The sequence below is a fragment of the Bos javanicus genome, chromosome 25 (assembly GCF_032452875.1).
Source record: "Bos javanicus breed banteng chromosome 25, ARS-OSU_banteng_1.0, whole genome shotgun sequence".
NCBI lineage: Eukaryota > Metazoa > Chordata > Mammalia > Artiodactyla > Bovidae > Bos > Bos javanicus.
The window spans coordinates 33,544,466-33,556,256 of NC_083892.1; the positions used below are offsets into that span (position 1 = coordinate 33,544,466).

The 11,791-nt window shown below is 49.5% G+C and overlaps 1 long non-coding RNA gene across 2 annotated transcripts; it reads right to left on the reverse strand.

Moving 5' to 3' along the window:
* Positions 1-3,959: 3,959 nt before the first annotated feature.
* LOC133238613 (uncharacterized) lies at positions 3,960-11,751 on the reverse strand. 2 transcript variants are annotated; one of them, XR_009733580.1, is made up of 3 exons: positions 11,664-11,751; positions 8,111-8,427; positions 3,960-4,482 (listed from the first exon to the last, which is right to left on the reverse strand). It is a non-coding gene; the product is annotated as an uncharacterized LOC133238613 (long non-coding RNA). The 2 variants fall into 2 exon arrangements; XR_009733579.1 differs by lacking the exon at positions 3,960-4,482 and having other exon boundaries at positions 7,195-8,427.
* Between the last annotated feature and the right edge of the window lie 40 nt (positions 11,752-11,791).

Genomic DNA, 11,791 nt, shown 5'->3' on the forward strand with positions numbered 1-11,791 from the left:
AGGCAGCCTAATTCCAAAGCTTCTATTCCCCCTGCTGCCTCTGACTTTTCTCCAGGTGACCCTGTCCTCTCTGCTCATCTATAGATGACTCTGCTCATCTATAACCTGGGTCTAAGCATTCTTACCCGGACTGCTGGGCAACGTGAGTGTGTGTGTGTTCTGTATTCAAAACGCAGCACACTAGAAGGGGTGTGTTCATGGGTGCTCGTAGGTGTCCTCATGGCCTGTGCCCACCGCATCCATTTCCCCATCTGTCTTTCCTCCTCCTGAGATACAGGGACAGGAGGCAGCTCCTATTGTCTCTCCTTTCTGAGCTGACCTTAGGGCTTCCTAGGTGGTGCTAGTGGTAAAGAACCCACCTGCCAATGCAGGAGATGAAGAAGACTGGGTTTGATCCCTGGGTCAGGAAGATCTCCTGGAAGAGGGCATGGCAATCCACTCCAGTATTCTTGCCTGGAGAATCCCAAGGACAGAGGACCCTGGTGGGCTACAGTCCATGGGGTCGCAAAGAATCAGACACGACTGAAGCGACTTCGTATGCACACGGGCTGACCTTGCATAGGGGACCCTGGCCGACCCCAGCAGGAAGGAACAGGGCATTCCTCCGGCAGGGCCTGGCACCAATAAGTAGGCGATGCATCCCCTTGGCTGGCCCTGGTGGTCAGCTGGCAGGTGGGTGGGCAGGTAATGGTCAGCTGCTGAGGGACCCCATTGGCTGTAAGACTCTGGGTGAAAAATGTGCCTCCCTGGGACACCCTTTCTATGTCAGTCCAGGGGCCTGAAGCCCTGATGGAGCTGGTGAGGGGCCACAGCTGGTGTGACTCCCAGAGTTCCCCAGCACTGGAGGGGCCGGGGGATTCTGGGCAGGGCTGAGCTGTCTGTCACCCGTCCACAGCTGGTCTGACAAGGCTTTTTCCATCCCCAGGTCCCCTGGTGGAGGTTGTTCTCTGTGTCCTGGAGCACCTAGTTCTTTAACACCATGCCCAGAGGTGTTGGCTAGGAAGGAAGGAAAAAAGAAAGGGCAGGGGTGGGAGAGGCAGAGAGGGAACGAAGAAGGAAACCACACTTATCAGTGCCGACCACTGGCTGTCACTCACTTCATTTGATCCTCACAAGGTTAAATATAACATCATATCACACACCCATTTTATTTTTATTTTATCAACCTGGCTACACGGCACATGAGATCTCAATTCCCTGACCAGGGGTTGAATCTCCATCCCTTGCATTGGAAGCCCAGAGTCCTAACCACTGGCCCACCAGGGACGTCCTGCCACACCCATTTTAAAGATGAGAAACCAGTGCTCAAAGCACTCGCTCCTTATACAGGGATCGCACTCAGAGCGGGGCCCAAAGTCACAGATCAGGCGCAGCTTGGGCACCACCGTCCACAGCTCTGGGCCAGGGAGCCCCAGACGGGCTGGGCATCCTCTGGCCCTAATGTTTCCCAGCCAGGCAAGGATCTGAGGGGCCAGGAAGGTCTCGGCCTTGACGGTGATTCCACCCCTCCAAGGTACCCCCCTTTCTACTCTCCAGGGACTGACCCTGGGCCACACCAAGACTTCAACTTGGTACACACAGGTGGCCAGAAATGTACAAAGAAGGAGTTTGCACACCTGCTTTCCAACTCTCTCTTTCCTCCTCTGTGGAATTGTCCCCATTCTACTTCTCCCAGCCTGCTCTTGTGAGACTCCAGTGATGCAGCATGAAGGTTCCAGAGCTGGCGGGGAAGAGGCCTGGCATGGTCACTGACGCACCATGCCAGTGGTCTGAGACAGCCCCTGAGCCCAACCAATCCCCACTCTCCCTCTGAGTAACACGAGGTCTGTGGCCCTCGCTGACCTACAATCTTCTAGATCATGGATATGAGTCTTGTGCAGCTGATGACACCCTGAACCCTGGAGAGTGTGGGGAGAAGGACTTGCCAATCCTTTGTTGACTCAGCAAGTATTCACAAAGCGCCTACTGTGTGCCGGCTGCCCCTTCCACCCTGGTATGTGCACCTTCTGCTACTTGATGTTTTCAGGAGGTCAGATCAGCCCTCAGTGCCTCCGAGCAGCCCAGTGGAAGGACACACTGGGACTCTGGCATCGGACACACCGGGTTCAAATCCAGGTGACACTGCTCATTAACTGTATGACCTGGAACAACCATCCTACTCTCTCTAACACATGTAAACAAACAACTCCAAGCCAGGCGTGCTCCCGTGGCTGAGTGTTGCTTAGACAGGAGACCCAGTGTTCAGAGCCTGGCAAGCCACTGGGAGGCCTGGTTGTGGTCCACTGGGAAACAGATATACCTGGTTTTTGTCTCCGAGTTTCTAGCACACAGCACCTAAAACCCCTGGAAACTTCAGAGTCTTTTGTATGCTAATAGATAACTAGTGGCCCCTAGACAGTTTTGAGCTGGTCAGTAGGAAGATCAAGGCATGGTTAGAGAGTTGGAATTTCAGCTCCAGGGTTGTGGTGGGGGGACAGGGGCTGGAGATTGAGTTCAACCATCAAGAGCTAATGATTTGTTTTTATTTTCATTTCTACTTATTTATTTGGCTGCACCCAAGTCTTAGTTGTGGCACACAGGATCTTTAGTCTAGTTCCTGTGGGGATCTAGTTCCCCGACCAGGGGTCAAACCCAGGGTTCCTGCATTGGGAGCTTGGAGTCTTAGCCACTGGAGTGCCAGCAAGTCCCCAGGGTTATGCAATTTAATCAATCGTGCTTATGAAATGAAACCTCCATAAAAATCTCTAAATGAAGGAGTTCAGAGAGCTTCTGGGTTGGGGTACTGCAGGGAGTGGCGCACCAGGCGGGGGCATAGAAGCTCCGCATACCCCCTGCCCCCATACTTTGCCCTATGCGTCTCTTCCATTCACGTCTCCTGAGTTCTCTCCTTTACGAAGAACCGCAAAATATAAGAGCTTTCCTGAGTCCTGTGAGCCTTTCTAACAAATGATGGAACCTCAGTCAGGGGTCAAGGATCCCCCTGTTTATAGCCAGTCGGTCAGTACTTCCGTGTCTGAAGCGAAGGCAGGCTTGCGGGACCGAGCCCTTAACTTGTGGGATCTGACACTAACTCCGGGTAGACAGTGTCAGAGCTGAATTGAATTGGAGGACACCCAGCTGGTATTGGAGAACTGGAGAAGACATCGCGCATTTGGTGTCAGCAGTGTTGTGAGTACAAACTGCCCACTGACAAATGGCAGCCGTCGGCATTTTTACAGACTCTTGGCATAGCGGCTCTTCTTGGTGAAGCAGCAGCTCCGGGCTGGCCCCCCTCCCTCACTCTGCTCTGATGCCAGTGGCACATTCTGCTCCCCTAGCTGTTCACAACATACCAAGAGGCTGGGCTGCTTCTGCTCATGTTGCAAGGAGGGCAGCTGAGGCCCAGAGAGGGCAAACGGCTTGTGTAAGATGGCCCAGCCTCCCCCATGAGCCAACCTCCCGTCCTTGTGCCCTAAAGAGAAGATGTCCCCATGGGGTCCAGAATGAGAATAAAGTGTCAGACAAGCTGTGTGGGAAGCTGCACCCCGCAGTGTCTGATCAGCCAAAACAGTGAGCCTTTTCTTTTTTTGAAGGGTCATGCCTCGAAGCTTGTGGGATCCTAATTCCCCAATCAGGGATCAAACCCGGGCCCTTAATTCCCCAGGGAGCCTGTTTGGGTGGCTTTGATCTCTGGACTTCCGGGTCCTCAAGAAGAGGGGAGGGGGTTTCTCATGCCATATATATTTTATATTTTAGTATTTATTTGACAGCATGCAGGATTTTAGTTGTGGCATCTAGTTCCCTGACCAAGGATCAAACCCAGGCCCCCTGTACTGGAAGCCCAGAGTCTTAGCCACTGGTTCACCAAGGAAGTCCCTCTCATGCCATCTTCTCCTCCACTATCTCCTCTTGTTTCCTTTACTGTTTTGGAGGATTCCGCGCCCCCCCCCCCCCCGCTGGTTTCAAAAGCAATACACAGGTATTACTTAAAAATTTATTGAGATTTACAAAATAAATGTCTCCATTACCCTACCCTCCACTAAAGACCACCAGTGTCATCATATGATACTTGTATGTCCAGACTTTTCTTCTTTTTTAATGTGTGTTTACTGTTGTTAATTTACTCAAATGGGATCACATTTCTCATTTCTTTTTTAATCAACATTGCATCTTTCCTTATTTCTACAGCTAGCATTACTATGGAAGCATTTTACAGGTATTAATTCACTAAATCCTCATGAAAACTATAAGAGATGGATCCTATTATTATCCCTGTTTTACACATGAGGTTGTTAACAGCTACATAGTATTTCATGGTAGAGATTTATCAGAATTTATTCATCCATTCTCTGGTTTCTCAGTATTATAAGCAGTGCTGCCCGGAACGTCTTTGTACATCTTTGCACACTTATGGAGATATTTCATAGGACAGATTCCTACAGTTGAACTTGTTGGGTCAAAGAGTACCAACATTTTTGATGTAGTAGATTTTGCCAAATGGTCCTGCAAAAATAGAATCCCATGTTATTGGTCTGCCAGCAGAAGAGGGGAAAAGCTTGTAATCTGGCCCATGGCATTCCTGCCTCCTCCTGGCCTGGAACAGTGTTCTCTGGCTGCCAAGGAAGCAGCCACAGTGCTGGATAAAGAAGTTTCTGGGCAGGGAATTCCCTGGCCAGCCAGTGATTAGGACTCCAAGCTCCCACTGCCGAGGACCTGGGTTCAGTCCCTGGTTGGGGAACTAAGATCCCACAAGCTTCAAGGTGCAGCCAAAAAGAAAAAGAAAATTTCTAGGCGGATAACCCCTTCCCCCCGATCCTGCCACAGGCCGCTGTTTTCCTCCCCGCTCTCCCCCAGCTGGCCCTGCACACCAGCCACCCGCTCCCTGCCCTACTAGGGGCTGCGTTCCTCTCCTCTCTACCATCCAGCTGTACTAGTGGGCCTTGCCTGGCCATCCAGTAGCTAAGACTCTGTGCTCCCAACACAGGGGTTCTATACCTGGGCGGGGAACTAGATCCCACATGCTGCAACTAAGACCTGGCACAGCCAAATAAAATTTTTTTAAAGTATAATAATATGACCTTACTTGTAATATCACTAACTGTAAATACAGAAGCAGAAATTCTGTAGCAAGAAGTGTATTTTTGCCAAGGGAAGTGACTTTTTTCATTCCTCCTACGATGAGACTCATATATATATATATATATATTTTTTTTTTTAAGATTTATTTGTTTGACTGCGTTGGGTCTTAGTTGCAGCACACAGACTTAGTTGCCCCATGTAGTATCTTAGTTCCCTGGCCAAGGATTGAACCTGCATCTCCTGAAGGCAGGTTCTTAGCCACGGGACCACCAGGGAAGTATGAGACTCATATTTTTTGATAGAACAATTGAGTGCTTCTGATATGAAAAATCGTTCAGTCCAACTTCCTCACTTTGATGGAATATTTATCATATTTATCAATTTTCCCTTCGTGACTTGCTCACCCATTTTTCAGATACAGAAACTGAGACCCAGATAGGGGAAATGACTTTCCAACTTGCCACCGGTTAGAGACCCAGCTAAGACTCCTCTTTCTCTCACCTACCTCTCCATCCTCTATTCCCTCAACTCACTCAGTGATTCCTCCTCCTGCCACTACCTAGATGCCCAGTCCATTCCCAGGCCAGGCAGGCTTCCATGAGGCTGCACATGCAAACTTTAGCTCTCTCTGTCTGTTTAAAATTTTTGTGGCCACGCCAGGATCCTAGTTGCATCATGCAGGATCTAGTTCCCTGACCAGGGATCAAATCCGGGCCCCCTGTATTGGGAGCACAGAGTCTTAACTACTAGACCTCCAGGTAAGTCCCTTAGTCTCTCTTTTCAAAAACTTGTAAGTTCAACATCCATATAAAAACTGTTCATAAGTGTCCAGTTCAGTGAATACTCACAATGAACACGCACGTTTCCTGAGCCCAGATAAAGAGACAAAATGTTAGTGGCCCCTTCTTGATCCCCTCTAGTGACCCCAAGGCTAAACCACAGCCTAACACCAGGGATTAGCCTCTTTTGGTAAGTGCATGCTAAGTCTGCTGAGTCAGTTGTGTCTGACTCTGCGACCCTATGGACTGTAGCCTGCCAGGCCCCTCGGGGATTCTCCAGGCAAGAATACTGGAGTGGGTTGCCATGTCCTCCTCCAGGAGATCTTTCTGACCCAGGGAACCTGCATCTCTTACGTCTCCTGCATTGGCAGGCGGGTTCTTTACCACTAGTGCCACCTGGGAAGACCAGCCTGTTTTGGAGCTTTATATAAACGAAGCCTTACAGCATCCACACTTTCACGTCAGGCTGCTTTTGCTCAGCATGTTGTCAGTGAGATTCATCCATATGGTTGCATTTGGTAGTAGAGTGTTCATCTCTTTGCTGTGTTAAGACTCTGTCATGTGTCTGCGCTGAGATATATTTATGCATTCGCCCGTTGATAAACATTTGCATTGTTTCCAGTACCAAGCTAATAAGGCTAATGCTGTTCTGAATAGTCTTGTACATGTCTTCTGGTGCACATATGTGCACATATCTGTGGAACTGCTGGGTCATAAGGTACACGGATGTTCAGCTCTGGTGGATACTGACTAATAGTTTTCCAAAACGATTGTGCCAAGTCACAGCGGTGGTGGCAGAGGAGGAGGTTCTGCACACACTGCATCCTCACCAACAATTGCTTGTCTTTTTTAAAATTATTTATTTATTTGTCTGCACCGGGTCTTAGTTGCAGCACGTGGGATCTTCGATCCTCATTTCAGCATGTGAGATCTTTCAGCTGCAGCATGCAGACTCTTAGTTACCGCACGTGGGATCCCTGACCAGGGACCAGACCTGGGCCCCCTGCATTGGGAGCGTAGACCACCAGGGAAGTCCCTGTTAGTCCTTTTCATTTGAGAAATTGGGTATTTGGGAGTCAGGCTTCCCCCATCAGATTGCCTGGGATTGAATCCCATTCTTTTTACTCGTGACCTTCAGCAAAGCCTGTTTTTCTTGTCTACAAAATGAGTTGAAAGTCATGGGACTGTTAGAAAGATACCCTAGACCAAGCAGTTTAGGCTCCATAAACATTAGCTATTTATGGTTAATTCTCGTAACAACCTCTGAATCACTTCCCTTTCCAGAGCCTGAGTTTCCCCTTCTGTAAAATGGCAATGAAAATACGAACACACTCACACACGCACACAGTGGAGCAGATTACCAGTCAGTTAAATAATATATTAAATATATTTAAATATAAATTAAATATATTAAAGTACCTAATTTTTTTTCCTGAAATATAATACACTCATCGGGGCTTCCCAGGTGTGCTCGTGGCCATGCAGTGACCAGTGCAGGAGTCAGCTAGTGATGCAGGCCATGCAGTGATCAGCTAGTGCCAACGCAGGAGACATGAGACTCGGGTTCAATCCTTGAGTCAGGAAGACCTCCTCCTGGAGGAGGGCATGGCAACCCACTCCAGTGTTCTTGCCTAGAGTATCCATTGCCAGAGGAGCCTGGCAGGCTACGGTCCATGGGGTCACTAAGAGTCGGACACAACTGAAGAGACTTAGCACTCACGCATGTACCCTTTTTCACTGGCTCTTAGTATATTTATAAAGTTGTGCAAATATCACCACTGTCTAATTCTGGAATATTTTCAACACCTAGAGCTAAACCCTGTACCTGAAGTAGTCAGTTTCCATTTTCCTACCCTATAGATATCAAAAGTGCCAGGGACCTCCCTGTTGGTCCAGTGGTTAAGATTCCATACTTCCGATGCGGGTCGTATGGGTTTGATCCCTGGTCAGGGAACTACGATCCCACCTCGAGGTGTGGCTAAAAATAAATAAATAAAAGTGCCAGATCTTTGCCTTTTTATGGTTTTTAACTAAGCGAACTACTTAGCGCTGGGACAGGCTCATCAGTTCAGTTCAGTTCAGTTCAGTCACTCAGTCGTGTCCAACTCTTTGCGACCCCATGAATCGCAGCACGCCAGGCCGGACAGGCTCATAATGTGCACTTAATAAATATTATCTATGTGTGTGGATGTGGATGGATGGATGGATGGATGGATAGATAGGGAGAGCACATTTAGTCTAGATAGATATAAACTCATTCATTCAGCAAATACCCATTTCCACATTTGCACTGGAGAAGAATATGGTCCGTGGAGAGTGAGATGAGTCTTGCTTTCAGAGACGCTGCCATCTAGTGGGAAAGAGAGGCACATGCATGTGAACCCAGGGCCGAATGAAACTGCAGTTGCAGCTGAACAAGAGTTGTGGTAACTTGGGGAAGACGCCAGAGTGGCACTTCTGGGATGGGTGAGCTTTGGGTGGCAGCCTCACAGGTGAAGGAACCTGGACTTCTCGAGTCAGATCTGGCTCTGTCTTTTCTCCGCTGGGGACCTTGAGCGACTGCTTCCCCTCTCCAAGCCTGTCTCTTCAACTGTAAAATGAACGTAGTGACACCTAACTTCAGTAGGTTGGAGATGATGTTTCAAAAGTGTTGGACACAGGGACTCCCCTGGCAGTCCGGTGGTTAGTACTCTGAGCTTTCACTGCCGAGGGTGCGGGTTCAGTCCCTGGTCTGGAACTAAGATCCCACAAGCCACGTGACACAGCCAAAAAGAAAACTCCTTTTAAACAGTCAACAGATAGGTTGGAGGAGACTAGACAAGGTGAATGAGGCATATATCCAAGGCCTCAGCAAGGTTAAGGCATTAGAACACTTTTTAAGTTTTAGTAATTGATACACACATTTTTTAAAATTGAAGATGTCATCATGGGAGAAGTCAGAATTTGTGGACTACATTTTTTAAATTCAAATAAATGAATTTTAAAATTTTTTTTTCCAAAATTCATTTGGGTAACTGTTTTGTATTTTGGGAGTCAAGTTGGTTTTTGGTTTTTTACTTGAAGCATAGTTGATTTACAGTTTGTATTAGATTGTTAGGTGTACAGCATAGTGATTGAGTTACACACACACACACACACACACACACACGGGCTTCCGAGGTGGCTTAGAAGTAAAGAATCTCTCTGCCAGTGCAAGAGGTTTGGGTTCGATCCCTGGGTCGGGAAGATCCCCTGGAGAAGGAAATGGCAACCCATTCCAGTATTCTGCATGGGAGATCCCATGGAGAGAAGCCTGGTGGGCTACAGTCCATGGGGTTGCAAAAGAATCGGACAGGACTTAGCAACTAAACAACAATAAAATATACATATACATACGCACATATATTCTTTTTCAGATTCCTTTCTGATACAGGTTATTACAAGATAATGAATATAGCTCTCTATGCTATCAAGTAGGGTCTCGTTTATTGTGGACTTCCTTTTATTTCCTGCAGTGTTGTTTTGTTTTGAATTATGTGCAGAGAGATTATATTTTCGGTGTTCAGGCCTCAGGAAGACAGAGATGGGGTACAGATGCCTGTGGAGAGCCAACTAATGTCTAGGCAAAGAGAGAGGCATGAAGTAAAGGAGATAACCCACCTTAGTGAGAACTAGCTCAGAAGAAAGCTTCTTTTCTGGGCTATGCTGTGTAGCATGGAGGATCTTAGTTCCCCGACCAGGGATTGAACTGCAGTGGCAGCATGGAGTCTTAACTACTGGCCCACCAGGGAAGCCCCCAGGGGAAAGTCTTTTGAGCCACAGAACACTACTCTTAGATTTTCTCCTGGGACAGGAGGTTGGAGGAGCATGGGAGTGTGAGCTGGAATGGTGATAGCAGGGACTTAGAACCAAGAGTGGTTCAAGTTGCAGGACCCTAAGACATCACTGAATTCAACTTCCCCATTCCAGGTGGCTCAATGAGTAAAGAAAGTGAAAGTCACTCAGTCGTATCCAGCTCTGCAACCCCATGGACTACACAGTCCATGGATTCTCTGGGCCAGAATACTGGAGTGGGTAGCCTTTCCCTTCTCCAGGGGATCCCCTGTCTTAGGGTCCTGGAACTTGAAACACTCTTGGTTCTAAGTCCCTGCTATCCTGCAATGCAGAAGACACAGGAGACCCAGGTTCGATCTCTGGGTTGGGAAGATCCCCTCCTCTCTAGATCCCCTAGTGAGTTTCATGCATGGCAACTCACTCCAGTATTCTTGCCTGGAGAATCCCATGGACTGAGGAGCCTGGCAGGCTATAGTCAATGGGGTCACAAGGAGTCGGACACGATTGAAGTGAATGAGCAATACACTGAGCACATTTTACAGACAGATTCTCCGTAAGACACAGACTTGCCCAGGGTCATTCATGGAATTAGTGGCAGAGAAGAATCAATTCAGATGTCTGTTTTAGCTCAGTCAGTAAAGAATCTGCCTGCAATACAGGAGACCCAGGTTTGATCCCTGGGTCGGGAAGATCCCCTGGAGAAGGAAATGGCAACCCACTCCGGTATTCTTGCCTGGAGAATCCCATGGACAGAGGAGCCTGGTGGGCTACAGTCCATAGCGTCACAAAGAGTTGGACATGACTGAGCGACTAAATCACCACCTGAAGCGAGGAGGCTCCAAGGGAGAGGAGGCCCTGCTTCCCACCCCTAGCCCCACAGTGTGTCCCCCAAGTCCCTGGGTGCCCAGTGTGGGGGTTCAGATACTCCAGGACACAGTTTCGCCTCAGGGCCCAGAGGCCAGAGGAGAAGTCAGACAGGCACATGAAGGATAATTCACTGAGCCAAGGATTCCAAAAGGACCATTTAGAGATGGCCCTCTCTCCAGAGGAGGGCAGGCTGAGGTGGGCACGTGAGGACCCACCTCCCCAGAATTTGGGAGAGGTGGGCAGGGAGAATCCACTTCCTGCAGAGAGCAGCAGGGAGGAAGTGGTGCAGGGTCGCTGGGGCTCCTGGGAACATGTGGTGACTGGCAGGGACAGAGGGAACCTGTCCAGGGGACGTGGTGGGTGGAAGGGCTGGCCTGTGACCAGCCTGGGTAACCATTTCAGCACCTGAAGCGGTCCCAGTGGCCCTCAGGGCACTGCCATTTGCTCAGGGAGCTGTGTGACCCTGCCATGGGCTGGAAGAAAGTGTGTGGGGAGCCTTGTCCAAGCCTTCAGCCCCCAACTGACCACATCCTCCCTTGGTCTGCCTGTGACTTAACATAGACCACACCCTCCGCAAAGTCAAGGGAGGTTAACATTTGCCTCCAGCCCTCACCGACTGCCTCGCCACCACTGCCAGCAGAGATGGCCCTGGGTGTTTCCTTGCCTGTGGGTTCTGGTGGCCCCTCTGATGTGGGGTAAGAACCCACCCTGAAGGTTGTTAGAGGCGCCAGTGAGGTGACAGGTGTGAAATGCCTCAGACCAAACGGCCTAGTTTGTCTCTTCTGGGTGAGAACAGGGCCTTTAGAAACGAGAACACAAGCTGGACCACAGGGTCTGTGAGAGGAGGGGGCCCAGACCGATGGGCTGCCTAGGGGGTGTTCAGGGGAGGGTGACCACGGCTCTCCTTTCCCCTTCACCACTGGTACGGACCCCGCGTGTCCAGGCAGGATTCACACTCGGGTAAACCACTCAGGACCTCTGGGCAGGTGCAGTGATGGTTACAATGATAACTGGAGGTATCCGGACTTTCCTGTGGGTCAGGCCACGCAACACTTGGTGCTTTCAGCTGTGTGAAGCACGGAGAGGGAGTGAATATGAGCCGGGAGGTCAGAGAGGGCAGCGGGTGAGTTAGATGAGAGGACTCACGGGAGGGCGAACCGGGGAGCAGGGATCCCTGGCACCGACGACTTTCTGGCTCAGGCGTGAACGACTCTTCTTGAGAGCCCTTTTGGTGACGTAGGGGCGGTTCCACCAGGACTCCAGGTGGTCATAAC